This window comes from Salvelinus namaycush, chromosome 39 (assembly GCF_016432855.1).
Source record: "Salvelinus namaycush isolate Seneca chromosome 39, SaNama_1.0, whole genome shotgun sequence".
In the NCBI taxonomy this organism is placed as follows: domain Eukaryota; kingdom Metazoa; phylum Chordata; class Actinopteri; order Salmoniformes; family Salmonidae; genus Salvelinus; species Salvelinus namaycush.
Window position 1 is genome coordinate 11,679,980 of NC_052345.1, and position 20,637 is coordinate 11,700,616.

Sequence of the window (20,637 nt, forward strand, 5' to 3'; positions counted from 1 at the left end):
TTACTGAGGGACAACAAGGCCAGTTTCCTTCCTTCCTTCCTTCGTTCATTCATTCCTTCATGCATTACTTATTTAGTCCACTCTTTAAAGGGATAGTGTGAGATTCTGGCAATAAAGACGTTTTTCTACTTACCCAGAGTCAGATGAACTCAGATGATCTCAGTTTGAAGGATGTTGAAGGTAGTCTTTTGAGCTGTTTGAAGATAGTTTGCATTTGCGCTACTGCTAGTTAGCATATAACTAGCAATAGCACAATGACTAGAAGTCTTCAGCTTCCTTCAAACTACATGCAATTTGACACTGGGTAAATAGAAAATTGACAGAATCTGGCACCATCCCTTTAATTTCTGGATTAATTGGTTCTCAACTCATCTGTCACTTTGAATGAGAGATTGCCACAAGTAAACTCTATTAAGACATTTACTAGCCATACTGTAGGCTGGGGGTGTACAGTATCTACAGCACGTGGATCCCCATGATAATTATAATGATAGTGATATGTGATCATGATAATAATGATATGTGATAATGATATGTGATCGTGATAATGAGTATTGTAATGATATGTGATCACGATAATGATATGTGATCATGATAAGGATATGCGATAATGGTAATGTGATAATGATACGTGATCATGATAATGATGTGTTATCATGATAATGATGTGTTATCATGATAATGATGTGTGATAATGATAATGTGATAATGATATGTGGTAATGATATTGCATCCCCACCTGGAAGTAGCAACGTACATGACCCGCCCACCTGAGGATCTCTCCTTTTCAGCCATTGATTTCCTGTGTTTCAGCCATCTATTTCCTGTGTTTCAACCATCAATTTATTGTGTTTGGGGACGACACATAAGGAAGTCCAGGACCCAGTTGCATAGGGCGGGGTTCAGACCCAGGGTTTTTAGCTTAATGATGAGCTTGGAGCGTACTATGGTGTTGAATGCTGAGCTATAGTTAATGAGCAGCATTCTTACGTAGGTATTCCTCTTGACCAGATGGCACAGGGCAGTGTGCAGTGTGGTGGATCTATTGATGTGGGACAAGGGTGGCAGGTAAGGTGGAGGTGATATGATCCTTGACTAGTCTCTCAAAGCACTTCATGATGACAGAGGTGAGTGCTACGGGGGCGATAGTCATTTAGTTCAATTACCTTTGCTTTCTTAGGTACAGGGACAATGGTGGCCATCTTGAAGCATGTGGGGACAACAGAGGACACGGCTAGAGATACCACCTGGGCTGGCAGCCTTGCGAGGGTTAACACGCTCACGTGGGCCACAGAGAAGGAGAGCCCACAGTCCTTGATAGCGGGCCGCGTTGGTGGCACTGTATTATCCTCAAAGCGGGCGAAGAAGGTGTTCAGCCTGTCCGGAAGCAAGACATCGGTGTCCGCGACATGGCTGGTTTTCCTCTTATAATCTGTGATTGTCTGTAGACCCTGCCACATACGTCTCTTGTCTGAGCCGTTGAACTGGGACTTAACTTTGTCCCTATACCGACGTTTAGCCTGCTTGATTGCTTTGCAGAGGGAATAACTCCACTGTTTGTATTCTTCCATATTCCCAGTCTTCTTGCCCTGGTTAAATGCGGTGGTTTGCGCTTTCAGTTTAGCGCGAATGCTCCCATCTATCCACGGTTTCTGGTTGGGGTTGATTTTAATAGTCACAGTGGGTACAACATCTCCTATGCACTTCCTGATAAACTCTTTTACCGTATCGGTATATGTGTCGATATTATTTTCTGAAGCTACTCTGAACATATCCCAGTCCGCGTGATCAAAACAATCTTGAAGCGTGGATTCTGGTTGATCAGACCAGCGTTGAATAGTCCTTACCACGGGTGCTTCCTGTTTGAGTTTCTGCCTATAGGAGGGGAGGAGCAAGATGGATTCGTGGTCCGATTTGCCGAATGGAGGGCGGGGGAGGGCCTTATATGCATTCTGGAAGGTAGTATAACAATGGTTGAGAGTTTTAGCAGCGCAAGTACCACAATCAATATGTTGATAGAATTTCGGGAGCCTTTTCCTCAAATTTGCTTTGTTAAAATCCACAGCTACAATAAATGCAGCCTCAGGATATGTGGTTTCCAGTTTGCATAAAGTCCAGTGAAGTTCTTTGAGGGCCGTAGTGGTATCGGCTTGAGGGGGGGGATATAGACTGCTGTGGCTATTATTGACAAAATTTCTCTCTGGAGATAGTGCGGTCGGCATTTCTATTGTGAGATATTCTAGGTCGGGTAACAGAAGGACTTGAGTTTCTGTATGTTATCACAGTTACACCATAAGTCGTTAATCATAAAACATATACCTCCACCCTCCTGCTTCCAAGAGGTGTTTTTTCCTGTCGACGTGATGTACTGAGAACCCAACTGGCTTTACAGAGTCAGACAGTATATCTCGAGAGAGCAATGTTTCCGTGAAGCAGAGTATATTACAATCCCTGATGTCTCTCTGAAAAAGCAACTCTCCCCTTGAGCTCATCAACTTTATTATCCAGAGATTGGACATTAGTTAGTAAAATACTCGGGAGCGGTGGGTGGTGTGTACGTTTCCTAAGTCGGACCAGAAGACCGCCCCGAGTACTTCTCCTCCGCCGGTGTTGTTTTGGGTCAGCCTCTGGAATAAGTTCAACAGCTCTGGGGAGAGCAAACAAAAAGATCTGCTCCAGGGAAGTCGTAATCCTGGTCGTAATGCTGGAAGTTCTGGTGAGTTGCCGCCGCTTTAATATCCAATAGTTCTGCCCGGCTGTATGTAATGACACAAAACAATTCCTGACTTTTAAAAAAGTACATAAACAAAATACTGCAGTTTCCTAAGAGCTAGTCACGATGCTGCCATCTCCATCGGCACCATCAGACATAGCATTTACTCCAACCAAGATGGCCGCCAGCTGCAATCCCAACCACCGTTTCTCAACCTCAACACCTTAGACAAATGAGGCGTTGCTCTGGAAGTGTCAGACAGAGCTTCATAAAACCTAATCACAGCAGACCTGTGAATCTCCCTACATCATCGGAGAGATACAAGGGATGGCGGTAGTGAAAATGGCAAAATGTGAGAACCTTCGGCTAGTTTGATAAAGAGCCAGGGCTGAGCCACCAGGTTACAGAGAGAGGGGCCCTCACTAATCTTCCAACCCAGAGCAGTGGAGAGCGTCTTCAGCTGCGAGGGCCATGAATATGTCCCAGTAACGGGGGCAGATAAAGCCCGCTGCATCTGTTTTTCTGTTAGTCTAATCTCCACTATGCACAGACAGAGATAAACAGGCAGACAGACTCTGTCTCTCTCTTGCTCTCTTTCTCTCTGTCTCAGTATTTCTCTCTCTGTGTGTGTCTTTCTGTCTGTCTGTCTCTCTCTCTCTCTCTCTCTCTCTCTCTCTCTCTCTCTCTCTCTCTCTCTCTCTCTTCCACTCTGTCTCAGTCTTTCTCTCTTTCTCTTTTTCTCTCTGTCCTGACCTACAAAGGCTGAGAAGGAGGATAGAGTATGTCAGTAGACTACAGAGCTAGAGAGCTACTCCCTCCAGTTAGATGTCATAATTGGTAAATGTCGAAGGTGTGCTAAGAAGTTTTAGTGGCTCCTCTTTGATCACATCTAACACTTGTCATCACTAAGGGCGTCGAATAGAGGACACTAATGATCTGGATTCATAAATTGTATTTATTTTCTTGAGCATTTAATTCAGCCTGTCTGGTGTAAAGCAGACTGAAGCAGGTCTTCCTCTAGGATTTTGCCTGTGCTTAGCTTTATTTTAATCCTGTCACGCCCTGACCATAGAGAGCTTTTATTCTCTATGTTGGTTAGGTCGGGGTGTGATTAAGGGTGGGTCATCTAGGGGAATTATATTTCTATGTTGGCCTAGTATGGTTCCCAATCAGAGGCAGCTGTTTATCGCTGTCTCTGATTGGGGATCATATTTAGTTAGCCATTTTCCCATTGTGCTTTGTGGGATCTTGTCTATGTATAGTTGCCTGTGAGCATTATTTATAGCTTCACGTTTCGTTTGTTCGTTTTGTTCTTTTGTTCTTTATAGTTTCTCTTCTGAAATAAAGGATGGAAACATACCACGCTGCATCTTGGTCCGCTCATTTCAACGAACGTGACAAATCCTGAAAAACGTGTTTCGGATCACTTTGTCATTCATGTTATTATTGTGGAGTCACTACAACGTTGATTCATCCTCAGTTTTCTCCCATCACAGACATTGAACTCTGTTGCTATTTTAAAATCACTAATTGTCTCATGGTGACATACCTGGACAGTTTCCTTCCTATCCTGCAGCTCAGTTCAGAGGATGACTGTATCTTTGATGTGCCTGGGTTAAATACATCATCCACAGCATAATTATTAACTTGGCCATGCTTAAGGAGATATTTCAATGTTTGATTTGATATTGTTACACATTTATCAATCACTTCCCTTCTTTATGACACTTTCAAAAAGGTCCCTGGACTTTGTAGTTGAATCTGCGCTTGAAATTCAAACCTTGACTGAGGGACCTTACAGATGTTGTATGGAGGACAGAGGAAGGGGTGGTCATTCAAAAATCATGTCAACCCCCATTATGTCACACAGAGTGAGTTCATGTAACTTATTATTTGACTTGTGAACTATTTTAATCTTGCCTTAACAAAGGGACTGAATACTTATGCAACGACTATATTTTAGTTTTTTAATTTATGTTAATATGTAAACATGTGTAGAAATTATTTTTCACTTTGACATTATGTGGCATTATGTGTAGATCAATGAAAAAAAAATTTTTCAATCCCTCTTTGTAACGCAACAAAATGTGAAAAAATCCAAGGAGGTAAATACTTATGATACCCACTGTAGCTACCACCCACCCATCTGTGTATACAGGAACTTAAATCAGTAATTAGTCCTACTAAGCTCAAAAGTGTACTAGCAAAGCCACATGCACCATACAGCTTCTGTGCCAGAGAGCAGGCTAGTTAACAAAAATACAGTACCTTCAGAAAGTATTCAGACCCCTTGACTTCTCCCGCATTTTGTTACGTTACAACCTTACTCTAAAATTGATTATATCGTTTTTTTTCATCAATCTACACACAATACCCCATAATGACAAAGTAAAAACAGGTTTTCAGAATTGTTTGCTAATTTCTTACAAAAAATACTGAAATATTACATTTACATAAGTATTCAGACCCTTTACTCAGTACTTTTTGAAGCAACTTTGGCAGTGATTACAGCATCGAGTCTTCTTGGGAATGACACTACAAGTTTGCACACCTGTGCTTGGGGAGTTTCTCCCATTCTTCTCTGCAGATCCTCTCAATCTCTTTCAGGTTGGATGGGGAGCGTTGCTGCACAGCTATTTTCAAGTCTCTCCAGAGATGTTCGATCGGGTTCAAGTCTGGGCTCTAGCTGGGCCACTCAATGACATTCAGAGACTTGTCCCGAAGCCACTCCTGTGTTGTCTTGGCTGTGTGCTTAGGGTTTTTGTCCTATTGGAAGGTGAACATTCGCCCCAATCTGAAGACCTGAGTGCTCTGGAGCAGGTTTTCATCAAGGATCTCTCTGTAATTTGCTAGTCTCCCAGTCCCTGCCGCTGAAAAACATCCCCACAGCATGATGTTGCCACCACCATGCTTCTCCGTAGGGATGGTGCCAGGTTTCCTCCAGACGTGACGCTTGGCATTCAGGCCAAAGAGTTCAATCTCGGTTTCATCAGACCAGAGAATCTTGTTTCTCATGGTCTGAGAGTCCTTTAGGTGCCTTTGGGCAAACTCCAAGCAGGTTGTCATCTAATCAAATCAAATCAAATGTATTTATATAGCCCTTCTTACATCAGCTGATATCTCAAAGTGCTGTACAGAAACCCAGCCTAAAACCCCAAACAGCAAGCAATGCAGGTGTAGAAGCACAGTGGCTAGGAAAAACTCCATAGAAAGGCAGGAACCTAGGAAGAAACCTAGAGAGGAACCAGGCTATGAGGGGTGGCCAGTCCTCTTCTGGCTGTGCTGGGTAGAGATTATAACAGAACATGGCCAAGATATTAAAATGTTCATAAATGAAAAGCATGGTCAAATAATAATAATCACAGTAGTTGTCGAGGGTGCAACAAGTCAGCACCTCAGAAGTAAATGTCAGTTGGCTTTTCATAGCCGATCATTAAGAGTATCTCTACCGCTCCTGCTGTCTCTAGAGAGTTGAAAACAGCAGGTCTGGGACAGGTAGCACGTCCGGTGAACAGGTCAGGGTTCCATAGCCCCAGGCAGAACAGTTGAAACTGGAGCAGCAGCACGGCCAGGTGGACTGGGGACAGCAAGGAGTCATCATGCCAGGTAGTCCTGACGCATGGTCCTAGGGCTCAGGTCCTCCGAGAGAGAGAAAGAAAGAGAGAAGGAGAGAATTAGAGAGAGCATACTTAAATTCACACAGGACACCGGATAAGACAGGAGAAGTCCTCCAGATATAACAAACTGACCCTAGCCCCCCGACACATTAACTACTGCAGCATAAATACTGGAGGCTGAGACAGGAGGGGTCAGGAGACACTGTGGCCCCATCCAACGATACCCCCGGACAGGGCCAAACAGGAAGGATATAACCCCACCCACTTTGCCTAAGCACAGCCCCCACACCACTAGAGGGATATCTTCAACAACCAACTTACCATCCTGAGACAAGGCCGAGTATAGCCCACAAAGATCTCTGCCACGGCACAACCCAAGGGGGGCCGCCAACCCAGACAGGAAGATCACGTCAGTGACTCAACCCACTCAAGTGACGCACCCCTCCTAGGGACGGCATGGAAGAGCACCAGTAAGCCAGTGACTCAGCCCCTGTAACAGGGTTAGAGGCAGAGAATCCCAGTGGAGAGAGGGGAACCGGCCAGGCAGAGACAGCAAGGGCGGTTCAATGCTCCAGAGCCTTTCCGTTCACCTTCACACTCCTGGGCCAGAATACACTCAATCATATGACCTACTGAAGAGATGAATCTTCAGTAAAGACTTAAAGGTTGAGACCGAGTCTGCGTCTCTCACATGGGTAGGCAGACCATTCCATAAAAATTGAGCTCTATAGGAGAAAGCCCTGCCTCCAGCTGTTTGCTTAGAAATTCTAGGGACAATTAGGAGGCCTGCGTCTTGTGAACGTAGCGTACGTGTAGGTATGTACGGCAGAACCAAATCGGAAAGATAGGTAGGATATGTGCCTTTTACTGAGGTGTGGCTTCCGTTTGGCCACTCTACCATAAAGGCCTCATTGGTGGAGTGCTGCAGAGATGGTTGTCCTTCTGGAAGGTACTCCCATCTCCACAGAGGAACTCTAGAACTCTAGAACACTGAGTGACCATCAGTGACCATCGGGTTCTTGGTCGCCTTCCCTTCTCGCCTGATTGCTCGGTTTGGCCGGGCGGCCAGCTCTAGGAAGAGTCTTGGTAGTTCCAAACTTCTTCCATTTAAGAATGATGGAGGTCACTATGTTCTTGGGGACATTCAATGCTGCAGACATTTTTGCAGACATTTTCCAGATCTGTGCCTCGACACAATGCTGTCTCTGAGCTTTACGGACAATTCCTTCGACCTCATGGCTTGGTTTTTGCTCTGACATGCACTGTCAACTGTGGGACTTTATACTTTATATAGACAGTTGTGTGCCTTTCCAAATCATGTCCAATTAATTGAATTTACCACAGGTGGACTCCAATCGAGTTGTAGAAACATCTCAAGGATGATCAATGGAAACAGGATGCACCGGAGCTCAATTTCGCATCTCATAGCAAAGGGTCTGAGTACTTATGTAAATAAGGCATTTCTGTTTTTTATATTTCATACATTTGCAAAAATTCTAAAAACCTGTTTCCACTTCGTCATTTTGGGGTATTGTGTGTAGATTGCTGAAGATTTTTATCTATTTAATCCATTTTAGAATAAGGCTGTAACGTAACAAAATGTGGAAGAAGTCAATGGGTCTGAATACTTGCACTGTCCATTTCAAAGCCATTGTCATATTCACAGTCTTTGATAAAGAGACACGATTCAGTTACTCAATGCATACGGTGTCCATTTTAGGACACCTTCTAACTTTGATGAATGAGGTTGTTCTATAATGTACACCGTAAAGAAATGTATTCTGTATGTCACGCCCTGACCGTAGAGAGCTTTTTATGTCTCTATTTTGGTTTGGTCAGGGTGTGATTTGGGGTGGGCATTCTATGTTATTTTTTCTATGTTTTGTATTTCTTTGTTTTGGCCGGGTATGGTTCTCAATCAGGGACAGCTGACTATCGTTGTCTCTGATTGGGAACCATACTTAGGTAGCATTTTCCCACCTGTGTTTTGTGGGTAGTTATTTTCTGTTTAGTGTTTTCTGCACCTGACAGGACTGTTTCGGTTTCGTTTATTCTCTTTGTTCTTTTGTTCCAGTGTTCAGTTCAATACAAGTCATGAACACTTACCACGCTGCGCTTTGGTCCGATTCTTCCTCTTCAGACAACGACACTCGTTACACTGTATTGTTAGCTTCTTTCATTACATGAACCTTGTTATTTTTAATTATGAATTGGTACTTTGTATGGAATAGGCCTTACATTTATTTTATCTAAACATAATTACATATGATTAATGTATTAATAGCGAGTCTCTCACTCAATGTTTACAGCTGCCTGTTTCATTGGACATCAGTCTTAATCTGAGCAAAACTCTCTCAATTTACAAATCATTAATCTGCACAAAAACATATTTTGTGGTTGACGATTCAAAATAATTTAAATCATTACAAAGTATTTCTTGATTAAATTATTATGCTAATGTGATTACTAATGCGTCCTTGTTTTATGGTGATTGAGGACTATCCAAACCATTAATGTTGTTTCAGAGTCTGAGCCTTGATACACACATTTGAATTGGGAAATAGTATTAATGAGTATCACATTACTGCAAAGTCATTTGCAGGAAGAGGATGATAAGTATTGGCGGGTAAATATGTTTGCGGTAATATCACAATAATTATTACGCTATTTGATTAAACACGATGTTTTTTGCAATGTATACATATCATACAGTATGTAGTGACATATAAGTAATATGTCACCGAAAGTAAACATACAACTAATATAATATTGAGGTAGCATATAACTACAATGGATATCTAATTTCAATGTATTTCCCTTTGATTGATATACAGGATGGTTGCAATGCATTTCTTTGCTAATACCTTTACTCACGTGTGGCATGCAGTACGCACCTCTTCACTGAGGACAGAATAGCTTATGACACAACATGAAAACAGTTCCAAGGCCAATGCTTCAAAATCTAAATTCTTACAACAAAGCATTTCTCTCTCACTCACTCTCTTTTTCTCTCCGTGCCAACCCACTCAATGTGAATAATAAAACCTGCTATGCTTCTTCGTCTATCCACTTATTTAAATATTTCTAGCCCTAACTATACACAAGCAGAGATATCTCATTTCTTTTAGCCCACAAGAGTTGCCAGGAAAGATCCAAGCTTATTGTGCTTGACATTGTTTTAAAGATTCGTATTTTGCAGGATTTTACTGTTACAACATGTCTGACCTAAATAAGATCAAGTTGAAGCGGTTGAGCAGACCCAGTGGGCAAAACTGGCTGAATCAACGTTGTTTCCACGTCGTTTCAACAAAAATCTATGTGATGACGTTGAATCAACGTGGAAAACTGATTTATTTTGCAAAAAATCATCAACGTGAGGACATTTTGGTCTCTTTTTCACTCAACTTTTAACCTAAATCCAATGACATGGTGAATTTTTTGTTGATTTCATGTTAGTTGACAACTCAACCAAATGTACATCAAAACTAGACATTGAACTGATGTCTGTGCCCAGTGGAGACTTTTTGGACTCAAGTGTCTTCAAAGAACAAATGTCTTGGGACCCAATTTGTTTCGGCTTGCTCAGGACTCCCTCCTATTGTTGTTACTTTCTGTAATGAAATGAAATAGGTTTAGAAGGCTCACTTCCTTCAGTTGTCCATCTTTACCTCCTCACTGGAATTGAACGTATACTGTGGATTGTGCCCATCTACACAAGTACCATAACTTCCATTTCTTCTCACCAGTTATTGAACAGAGTTCAACAGAGTTAAAACAATACTGTAAGCTGAGATTCAGTTTAAAACAATTCGGAACAAGCAATATGAAGACCAACTAGTCTTCAAGAACTCTAAAACTGTCAGAAAGAGAATGGAAAAAACTGTCAGACTTGACTGAGGAAAAGTTGCTAACAGTACCAGCCACCCAGCCACTCAGTCAGCCATCCAGTCAGCCAACCAGCCGGTTGGTGGTGCCAAAAGAAGACATGACGAGGAAGCAAAGAAGTACGGCAGATGCATATCATAAAGGTCTGGTCCATGTTCCAAATGGCACCCTATTTCTTATATACCGTAGGGCACTACTTTTGACCAGACCCGTACAAGCACTGGTCAAAAGTTGTGCACTAAATAGGGAAAATGGTGCCATTTGGGATGGAAACTAGGAGTATAGCTAGCCCATTAGAAGATGTTGCCATTACTTACCTCACTCCCAGTCGGAGCAGAGTGATATTGATGGGCCGTATTGACAGGGCCTTACCATTCTGCTTGTGTGGGGATGATTGATCTAGAAGGGGAGAGAACATTGTCAGGCTTCACTGTCTTCCCCCAGTTACTTCACTTACCCAGCCTCACACTTGGGTGATCTATCTCTTCAAAGGCAGCCAGACCTGCTGAGAGAGGGAGAGAGTTCAGGGATTATCAGAGGGATCTGTATCTCTCCCTCTCTCTTTATCTCTCTCTCTATCTCTGTATGTCTCTCTCTCTGGCTCTCTCTCTCTGTCTGTCCGTTTGTCTATCTCTCTCGTTTTCTCTTTCTATCTTTCCCTCTTTCTCTCTCTCTCTGTCTCAGGTCTCCTGGAGGTAAGGCTCACTGGAAGGTTCACTAAAAACTTAAACAAGAAATCAAGGTTGGATGTAGCTGCCATTTTGAAGAAACATTTTGTGAAAAGAGAGTTTGCTGTTGAGAGAGAGATAGAGAGAGAGATAGAGAGGGGGGGAGCGAGAGAGAAATGGAAAGAGGGAGTTCTGTAGACAGATAGAAGGTTGTATGCTAGAAATGTAGATGTGTCCCTCAGAGCTCATACTGTAGTGGTTAATAGTTTTCAAATCCTTGTTCATTTGAAATTAACCGAAAAAAAGACATCTCTTGTTACACTATACAACATGAATTATAAGGCTCTATAATGAATCCTTTTTAAATAGAACAAGGTTGAAATGGCATGGAAACAACATTGGTTCAACCAGTGTGTGCCCAGTGCACAACTCCAGATCTACACAGAGCTGTTCTGATGTACACTGAGTGTACAAAGCATTAGGAACACCTGCTCTTTCCATGACATAGACTGACCAGGTGAATCCAGGCGAACGCTATGATCCCTTATTGATGTGACCTGTTAAATCCACTTCAATCCGTGTAGATGAAGGGGAGGAGACAAGTTAGAGAAGTATTTTTAAAGGATTTATTTAAATCATGAGACGTGTGCCATTCAGAGGGTGAATGGGAAAGATAAAAAATGTAAGTGCCTTTGAACGGGGTACGCTAGTAGGTGCCAGGAGCATAGGTTCGAGTGTGCACGATAGTGGGAGCCATTGGAGTCAACATGGACCAGCATTCATGTGGTATGCTTTTGACGCCTTGTACAGTCCGTGCGTCAACGAATTGAGGCTGTTCTGTGGGCAAAAGGGGTTGTTCCTAATGTTTTGTACACTCAGTGGATACTGTATGTGTGATGTGAAGGATATTTCAATTACAGTGTGAGCTTATCTCCTTTTTTGTAATCATGTCTCATAATAGTCTATTATCCATGGATTGAACATGTTTTTCATGCTTGATTATTAAACAGGATTTCAAGGCTCCATGGGAGGCAGCTCGCCCGGCAGCGACAAATGAAGCAGAGAATTGAGAATTGATTTCTTATTTGCCAAAAGAAAAAACATACAACACCCACAGCTTCCCAAGCCAAATCAAGACCACAAAAAAAACTGATCCAATCTTTGAAAATACATGACGACTTTATCCCAAAAGCTGTCATTTGTGATATTTCATCATATTTCGTTCAAGTTTGTTTGCGCACAGAAAAGTGACAGCGCCACTGCTTTCTCCCTCAACTCGTTTGTTTGCCTTCACGTTGGAGGAAGGTTTGTCTCTGTGGGGAGGGACCTAACCACATACAGGGGGATAGAGACGCTGTCAGCTTCACACTCACAGTCGGAATTATAAACCCAGTAGGACCTTGCCATCTTTTGATTATTATTCTTTATGACACTGAGCTGCCACCCGCCTTCTGACACCACACATACACACACAAGCATACATATTAGAACAAATATTATGGTTAAACTAAATATTCTAATTGATTAAAAAAATATACACTTACGTTGAAAAGTTTGGGGTCACTTAGAAATGTCCTTGTTTTTGAAATAAAAGCAAATTTTTTGTCCATTAAAATAGCATAAAATTTATCAGAAAGTGTAATACAGTGTAATTGTTAATGTTGTAAATGACTATTGTAGCTGGTAACGGCTGATTTTTAATGCAATATCTACATAGGCGTACAGAGGGCCATTATCAGCAACCATCACTCCTTTGTTCCAATGGCACGTTGTGTTAGCTAATCAAAGTTTATCATTTTAAAAGGCTAATTTATCATTATAAAACTGTTTTACAATTATGTTAGCACAGCTGAAAACTGTTGTTCTGATTAAAGAAGCAATAAAACTGGCCTTCTTTAGACTAGTTGAGTATCTGGAGCATCAGCATTTGTGGGTTCGGTTACAGGCTCAAAATGGCCAGAAATAAAGACCTTTCTTCTGAAACTCGACAGGCTATTCTTGTTCTGAGAAATGAAGTCTATTCCATGTGAGAAACTGCCAAGAAACTGAAGATCTCGTACAACGCTGTGTACTACTCCATCACAGAACAGCGCAAACTGCCTCTAACCAGAATAGAAAGAGGAGTGGGAGGCCCCGGTGCACAACTGAGCAAGTGGACAAGTACATTAGAGTGTTTAGTTTGAGAAACAGACGTCTCACAAGTCCTCAACTGGCAGTTTCATTAAATAGTACCTGCAAAACACCCGTCTCAACGTCAACAGTGAAGAGGCGACTCCGGGATGCTGGCCTTTTAGAGTTGAGTTCCTCTGTCCAGTGTCTGTGTTCCTTTGCCCATCTTAATCTTTTCTTTTAATTGGTCAGTCTGAGATATGGCTTTTTCTTTGCAACTCTGCCTAGTTGCTGGCCCAACTCTCTGACCACTAGGCTACCTGCCGCCCCATTCCATATGTGTTATTTCTTAGTTTTGATGTCTTCAGTATTACTCTACAATGTAGAAAATAGTAAAAAATAAAGAAAAACCAAGGAATGAGTAGGTGTGTCCAAACTTTTGACTGGTACTATATATACATACATATATATGTATATATAATATTCAATAAAATAAAAAATACAAACACTGATACACCTGGCTCCCTTACACACAATGTACACATATACACACACAAAACACACACGTGTGCACACACGCCTGCTGACACCCCTGGCCCAGTGTATGCAGTAAGATGTAATGATTCAGCCCACTGACCTGTTCTCCACTCTCTATAGCCTTGGGTGTCACAGCATCAATTGGTGTGGAGCAGTGGAGGCAGGTGAGAGGAGCTATAGGAGGATGTGCTCATTGTAATGTCTGGAATGAAATGGAATGGAATGGTATCAAATATACACACCTGTTGCTGGCAGGTGTATACTGTAAAATCGAGCACACTGCCATGCAATCTCCATAGACAAACATTGGCAGTAGAATGGCTTTACTGAAGAGCTCAGTGAATTTCAATGTGGCACCGTCATAAGATGCCACCTTTCCAATAAGTCAGTTTGTCAAATTTTTGCCCTGCAAGAGCTGCCCGGGTCAACTGTAAGTGCTGTTATTGTGAATTTGTAACGTCTAGGAGCTACAGTGGTAGGCCACACAAGCTCACAGAACGGGACCGCCAAGTGCTGAAGCGCGTAGACCATAAAAATCTTCTCGGTTGTAACACTCACTACCAAACTGCCTCTGGAAGCAACGTCAGCACAAGTTGTTCAGGATTTTCATGAAATGGGTTTCCATGGCCGAGCAGCCGCACCCAAGCCTAAGATCACCATGTGCAATGCCAAGTGTCGGCTGGAGTGGTGTAAAGCTCGCCACCATTGGACTCTGGAGCAGTGGAAACGCATTCTCTGGAGTGATGAATCACACTTCACCATCTGGCAGTCCGACGGACGAATCTGGGTTTGGTGGATGCCAGGAGAACGCTATGTGCCCCAATGCATAGTGCCAATTGTAAAGTTTGGTGGAGGAGGAATAATGGTCTGGGGCTGTTTTTCATGGTTCGTGCTAGGCCTCTTAATTCCAGTGAAGGGAAATCTTAATCTTAACAGCATACAATGATATGATTCTGTGCTTCCAACTTTGTGGCAACAGTTTGGGGAAGGCCATTTCCTGTTTCCGCATGACAATGCCCCCGTGCACAAAGCGAGGTCCATACAGTAATGGTTTGTCGAAATTGGTGTGGAAGAACTTGACTGGCCTGCACAGGAGCCCTGACCTCAACCCCATCGAACATCTTTGGGATGAATTGGAACGCCGACTGCGAACCAGGCCTAATCGCCCAACATCAGTAACCGGCCTCACTAATGCTTTTGTGGCTAAATGGAAGCAAGTTCCCACAGCAATGTTCCAACATCTAGTGAAAAGCCTTCCCAGAAGAATGGAGGTTGTCGTAGCAGCAAATGAGGGACCAACTCTATATTAATGCCCATGATTATAGAATGAGATGTTCGACGAGCAGGTGTGAACTATCAAAATAAAGAGAGTTGCACACTCCATACATAAACTCCCAGTCATTTATTGGGTATTTACCAACGTTTCGGCATCACTGTGCCTTCTTCAGGGTAATGTCATGAATACTTGAACCATGTTATGTAGAAAAACAGTGAAATTAGTGCAACCAATGACAATAGTGAGGGGTGTGTCATAATTATTAAGTTAATTAGAATGAATTAGTGAAACTGTTCAAACAATACTTTATGGCATATTAAATATATTAGGCTATTGTTATCATATAGAAACTTAATTGAATATTGTACATAATATTAGCATCAACATACATTATTGTTTAAATCAATTTCACATATTTAATTGTTTCGTATTTCATTTCATATTTGTCACATGTAGTCTTTTGGTTCAACCTTAATGCATAGTAAGCATCATCAACAGGGGGAACATTAAGTATACTCTAATAAGCTGTAGAAATAATATATCAATTTATACTTGTTCATAAAGGCAAGAATAGTTCATAAGAAGGGACTGAGATCAAAGTCTGGTGTGGAGCTAACATGGTCAGGTGTTTTCTGCAGCATGCTATTATTAAGAGAAGGCCAGTCCTGCCTTGCAGCCTAGCAACACACACACACACACACAGCTCCATGTGCAAACTGTTGAGTGTGGGACTAAATGTAGTTTGATTAAGCTATGTGGTGGATTCGTTTAGTCATCTTGGATGTCGAGGAATATGCAACTTTTTGATGTGCCAAGGGAAATATCAGACAATATGAAACAATTTAATTTCCGCCTTTTATGCAGATACAGGCATTGCTATTTTCTTGATTTCTATATTGCAAAATGCAGACTTTAACTGAATCTCAGATATCCTGAATGTCCTTTTATGCCATATCGACTTGTTTCTACTCCATGTCTCAATCTTTTGCCCTAATTACCGTAGTCTGTCTGAGAAATACTCCAGCTTCTCCTCTTCCTAATCTGCATTCCGGCGTTGTCAAGTAGAATCAATGGATCTCACATTATAATTCCTTAAACGTAGTTACTCAGATTTACATCTGCCGTTCTAAATTCGAGTCACACTTTGTGGTCAAGTTTATCGATTTGCACCCCAACAATTAATCTGCTATGTGACCATTGTAATTACCAAAGACAATTAGCACTCACTTAATGTGAACAGTTTCAAAAAGTGTGTTGAAAGTGTTCATCGATATTGTGATCTTTGCATGAAGTACTATTCCTTGAGATATTCGTTTTCAATAAGTTAGCCTCACAGTTCACACTAAAGTGAGAAATCAAATCCAAATCAAATTGTATTTGTCACATGCTTCGTAAACAACAGGTTTAGACTAACAGTGAAATGCTTTCTTACAGGCTCTTCCCAACAATGCAGAGAAAAATATAAAAACAATGGAAAAATAATAACACGAGAAACAAATACACAAGTAGCGATAAATTGTCTGTGTTCACGGGGTACCAGAACCGAGTCAATGTGCAGGGGTACGCGGTACTTGAGGTAGACATCCTGAGGGTGAAGAGGCATTGTCGTGCCTTTTTCATGACTGTGTTGGTGTGAGTGGACCATGTTAATTCCTTAGTGATTTGGACAACGGGGAAATTTAAACTGTATTGATGCTTTGCGTGTTTCATTGCTCGTCCGAGGTCATAGCGGGATTTCTTATAGGCGTCCGAATTAGTGTCCCGCTCCTTGAACGCGGCAGCTCTAGCCTTTAGCTCAGTACTGATGTTGCCTGTAATCTATGGCTTCTGGTTGGGAAATGTACGTGTCTCACTGTGGGGACGACGTTATCGATGCACTTATTAATGAAGCCGGTGACTGATGTGGTAAACTCCCAATGTTATTGGATGAATCCCGGAACATATTTCACTCTGTGCTAGCGAGACAGTCCTGGAGCTTAGCATCCGCTTCATCGGACCACTTCTGTATTGATCGTGTCACTGGTACTTCCTGTTTGAGTTTTTGCTTGTACGCAGGAATCAAGAGGATAGTGTTATAGTCATATTTGCCAAACGGAAAATATCCCAACAATGGTTTCTCTAAAAAAGCATTTCAAGGCTACCTGCAAGCACAAAAAAGTCCAACAAATATACCGCAATGGGAACAGACCTCAACAGGCTGAGAGATATGAGACATCCTCATCTTTAACATTAAATCAATAAACTACAGAGAAGATCTAAGCTCCTATCTGACAGGCATCTCAAGTGAATTGCCATTGTGTAGTAGTACTTTGACAACCTTTTGCTGTGATTTCAGTTTGACTTTAATCATTTAAAAGTCAGGGTGCTGCAGGCATACTAAACCATCTCATCTGACATTCTCCCTGCCAAGAAAACGAGGATTTTTATGTCCAAAATGTATGATCTCTGGGTGATTTGTTTTATTACATTATATATAAGAAGATAGTCATTAGATACTGCATCTCAGAACATCATTTACCAGAATCCTAAGTAGCAAGTAGGGACTTCCAAGCAATCTAAGAAGTCATTTGAAAAAGGCTGCTGAAAGTAGGCCTACCTAGGATTCTTGTAACTCTGAGGTACAGTATTCAAACCCAGAAAAGGTAAGCTGACAAGCACCAAATGTAAACTGCTAGGAAATTATTTAAGCAATAAGGCACGAGGGGGTGTGGTATATGGCCAATATAGCACAGCTAAGGGCTGTTCTTAGGCACGGCGCATCTTGGATTCAGCCCTTATACAACAAACCCCCAAGGTGCCTTATTGCTATTATAAACTGGTTACCAACGTAATTAGAGCAGTAAAAATAAATGTTTTGTCATACCAGTGGTATACAGTCTGATATACCATGTCTGCCAGCCAATCAGCATTCAGGGCTCGAACCACCCAGTTTATAATTATCTTCACACACTTCCTAAAACTCTATAGTGTTAGTAATTTCACTCCAACCCAACCTTCATTCCCTACTCCTAACAGTCCCCTAACATCCAAATAAAACTTCCCCATCCAATAAATAAATAAATCAAGTATAATGTACAGCATCTTTCAAATGGCACGCGACTGTGATTCAAAACATAACCTCAAGAAACCTTGCATGCTATCCCTCTCCTCTCTTCCTACCCTCTCTACCCTTCCTCTCTCTCTCCCTCTCTCCCTCCCTTTCTCCCCAAACAATGTGAAGGGGCTGAACAGAAAACAGTGGGTAAATCCTCCATGAGAACAAGATTTAAAAATTTCATGAATGGGTCCTAGGCGTTTTTAAAAGGGAGACAGAGAATGGAACGGAGCATCACACACTTTCAGGGAGTCTATGAATAAAATAAACTCTCACACATGAGCATGCTTAGACAACAAAACGTAAAGCTGTTGGGATTTCATTGATGCAACAAATATGAATAATGAAGAGGATAGTTTTTAACTCCAACGATGACATATATAAAAAGATGCTGACTCTTTTGCAGACACATCATCTCGTGTGGTTGTTGGAAAATGGCAATATCGCAAACAAGCAAAGCAGCAGGACTCCAAGCAGGGAAGGCTGGAGCCCTTAACACAATATCCACTCATTTCAATGATCCATTTCAAGTCGTGCTGTTCGACGTTTTGATAGACTTTCCGATGGGAACCTTTTTACAATAAATGTTACAGTTGCATGGCTACAAGATAATTTAATTTGTACAGGGCCAAACAAGGTCTCTACGATTACTTGACTCACAGCGTAAGATTTGAGAGTGTTCAGTCCAGTGGCTACACCGCTAATTGCCTGTGAAATACCCCATTCTTGGTTAAGACCAGACCAAAGGAACTTTCTCTCTCTTTTTATCAGCCATGTTTTCAAAGCAAATGGTTCGAAGCCACTAAAAGCCTATGGACTGTAAATTGTACTACTTTAGATCATGCATTGTAAAGAGAACACATGTAGTTACAAATGTTAACATTTTGACATTTGAGGTGCACAGTATTTACCTATATACCATCATACCATAGAGGACATTGAAAGTTAAGGGCCGCCACCTGCCCTGGGTTAACTCTGCCTTAATACATCTATTCAGAGAAAGGGATAAAGCCTGGACTAAGTATCGTACAACCAAAGATCCAACAGATTGGAGTTCTATAGAAAATTAAGAAACGCCAGTAAAACTACAACTAGAAATGCGAAAGCCTAGTTCTATATGCATAGTCTTACAAATCTATATTTTTAAATCCACAGCAGTTCTGGAAATACGCAAATGACCTTTTAAACACAGTAGGTTGAATAATCAACCATAGCATAGCTGATGTTTTTTAAATCAGCATTTCTCTTCTATTAGCTCATCTGTTACATTTCTGATAATCATTTCACCCACAATTCCATCAATGCTAGGTATTACATGAAACCAGGAGACCAACACCCCAAATCCGGCAGTTAACTTCAGAAAGATTAAAGCAACTGATAGACGGCCTCTCCTCAATGAAATAAATACTGTATTTACGAAGGATCTTGCCTAGGTGGACTGGAACCCACATTTAGAAAGTGGTCTGCTAATGTTAGAATGTATCCTCTAGCAGATATTTAACGACTGGTGAAATACCTTTTGTAAGGAATTGTTCCCGATAGACCCCTCTCCATAAAGGTGGAAACTCCTTAGAGCCAAATAACTATAGACCTATATCTATAATCTGTTCAATAAGCATTCCCAAATGTATCAGTACCTAGATTAATTTAATTTAATTTCACCCTGTCAACCTGGCTTTAGACCCAACTATTATACCACTACAGCATTAGTGAAACTTACTAATGATATAAATTCTTCACCTGACCAAGGCAAACTAACTGGTGCAATCTTTATTGATTTATCAAAAGTATTTGATTTAGTTGATCATTCTATCTTACTAGGAAAACTTCAAAATATTGGTATCACTAACAGATCACCAAACTGGTTTGATGCATATCTTAGCAATAGAAAATAACATGTTTTCATAGAAGGACACAAATCACAACTTCTTGGACTCAGTAGAGGTGTACCTCAGGGCTCAGTACCCCCCCCCCCCCCCCCCCGTCCTCTTTCCTCTATATTTATAATTGGATTGCCTCTAATTTGTAAGAATATACATGTTCACTTACACGCTGATGATACAGTGTCCTGTGAATCAGGTTCAGATACAAGCAACTCTACAAGATGATTTTAACACCATTTAAAAATGGTTTCGAGCAAATGATTTGGTTTTGAATCAAACAAAGTCCTATATCATGCTGTTTGGTACATGGCGAAGAATGAACTCCACAGCTGGCAAATTCAGAATTCATTCAAGTGATGAAACAATGCTTGAAAGTGTTGATTGTTTGAAATATCTGGGTTTGAGGATAGATTCAGATTTTTGGAAAACAAATACTATAAGCTTGAGTTACTATACAGATCTAATATAAGTTTTACTGTATCCATTAGAAAGACCTTAGTGACTCAACTGCTGCTTCTTATCCTAGACTGTAGTGACATCCTCTATCAAAACACAACCAAGACCTTACTTTGCCAATTAGATGTCATTTATAACAATGTTGGCAGATTCATACTTGGATGCCATTATAAGACACTAAATGTGTCTGTCCCTCCCAAACAGAAGATAACTGCATAGTTACCAGTTTCTTTTTAAATGTATCATCTTAAATGACCCTGTATATACTAAGGAACACCTAACTTTACAAGACTCGCGCTACTCATTTCGACAACAGCAGCAAATATTTTCCAAGGGTACATCATGAGGATGGATTAAGATTTTTCAGATACAAAGGCCCAACTGACTGGAATCATTTAC